The sequence below is a fragment of the Vicia villosa genome, linkage group LG3, assembly GCF_029867415.1.
Source record: "Vicia villosa cultivar HV-30 ecotype Madison, WI linkage group LG3, Vvil1.0, whole genome shotgun sequence".
Taxonomy (NCBI): Eukaryota; Viridiplantae; Streptophyta; class Magnoliopsida; order Fabales; family Fabaceae; genus Vicia; species Vicia villosa.
Window position 1 is genome coordinate 83460115 of NC_081182.1, and position 1942 is coordinate 83462056.

The following is a 1942-nucleotide window of genomic DNA, read 5'->3' on the forward strand; positions in this document are numbered from 1 at the left end:
AAAAGACCGTTACCAAACGAGTCTAAATTATCATATGAGCTTATAAGACATAAGACATAAGCTATAAGCTCGCAAACATGGCTTACCAAACAGAGCCTTAACTTTTTTTTTAAAACTATTTTCTATTCTGTTAAATGTTTTTATATATAAATCAGTTTTCCTAAAAAAAATACAAATCAACTAAAAACTCATAACTTAATAACTTAATTTTAATTACAAAATGTAATTTTCTTTCAGTGTTTATTCGCGATCTCCACTATCTTCATTCTCTACAATTCTGTATTTTTGGACGCGCTTTTTTCCCTCTCAAAGCGGAATAGCTTCTGTTCGAATCGTGGAAAATGGAAACAGGAACAGAAGCGGAAACGTGAAACACAACAGGTTCAAATCGAGGAAAATTGCTTATCGTGAAAAGGAAAAAAACGCCAAAACGTGCTTATTTCGGAAGCAATTCTCAAACGCGATTCCAGAATTATCAGCACAAGTTTGATGTTTTGATTTTTCCGATTTTGGTTTTAAGCTACAGTGTTTTGGTAAGCTATTTTACGGTTTTGACGCACTTACGGGTTTGCTATGACTTCTGATTCTGAGCTGTTTTCTATGCAAACTTGTTGTGAACTAAATAGACAACATACATAATGATAAATTTGCTGAGTATTTTTCCAAATGTAGCGATCAGGAGAATAAAATGCAGCTTTCTATCCTGCTCGCAAAGTGTTCGATAAAATGCCTCTGCCGGTTCTTTCTTCTTTTTGCTTTTGTTTCACTTTAACTTTTGCATCAACATTGATGTTGTGTTGTTATTTGTTGTTGTTGCAGGTTGTGGTTGACGAATTGATGGAGAATTGGTTCCAGATTTGTCGTTTTGCGCTATGCCCACCGAACGTTCGTCATATATCTTGTTTTTGTTTTGCTGGATTTTTTTGTATTTGAACCTTATTTGTGATTGGTGCTTTTGGTATTGAATTCTTGATTCCACACTTGATGATTGTTGATTTTTTTTTGTTGATTCTTGAAGGTTATGTGAAGGGGAAGTAGTCAACTACTTGCAGGTTATCAAATTTTCATCTTAATAAACATTAATTCTAAAGTCTCAAGTTTTCTATCATGACCAAGTTATTTTGGATATTTTGTTGCATAGTAAGTAATAGCAGGGAGCATAACTAATCTGATGCACAAAAATAAATCTACATTTGTAGGCTGATGCTAGACATGGGGAGATACTGGGTCAGCTTCTCTATGAATTTTCAGAATGTTTTGTGCAAGTGTGCTCTTACGAGGAGTGTCAAACCTTGTATCTGATTAGCTCTATTGTATGCTTATTTTTTCTTCTTCTTCAGGCCCTCTAATTGGAGAAAAAAGAGGATTCATTTTCACGACTTCATGTTGAATGTGCACAGCCTATTTTTTCTTTTTCTATTTTGAACTCAACATAGAGAAGAATTGAAGATTCACAACCACCGATTGAAGATTCACATCCACAGAAGTTATTCTCGCCGTTCTTCTGAGTACGTAGACGACGACGGTGATTCTCGCCATTCTTCTCGCACACTCTATTAATTGAATTTTTGTTGTTTCGACATGACTGTTGTAAAAATCTCTTGAAACATGGAGCTTTTTATCTTACACACATAGTGTTTGATAAAAGCTCTCAACCAAGTCCTTTCTTTTTCTTTTGACACTGGATTTTTGTGTTGTTGTTATTATTTGTTGAAGGTGATGGTTGTTAGTTAACAGTAGTTTGTTTTGTTTGAAAAAAGAGAAAACTCATGTGAGGAAGGTGTTGCACTTTTCCTTTTCCTTTTCTCTAATTCACTGTTTGTTTTGTTTTCGTTTTCTGTTAGGTTGTACTCAAAACGTGCAGCTTATTGAAGACTTGAGGTTCACTACTGCAACAACAAAGATTAAAGCAACTCTTGATGGCGAGTTTGTCATAGCTTCA

The 1942-nt window shown here is 34.6% G+C and overlaps 1 long non-coding RNA gene across 1 annotated transcript; it reads left to right on the plus strand.

Moving 5' to 3' along the window:
• The first annotated feature begins 202 nt into the window (after positions 1-202).
• On the plus strand, positions 203-1394 carry LOC131656231 (uncharacterized). Its single transcript, XR_009300027.1, has 4 exons — positions 203-533; positions 820-885; positions 1019-1052; positions 1142-1394. It is a non-coding gene; the product is annotated as an uncharacterized LOC131656231 (long non-coding RNA).
• The last annotated feature ends 548 nt before the right edge of the window (positions 1395-1942 follow it).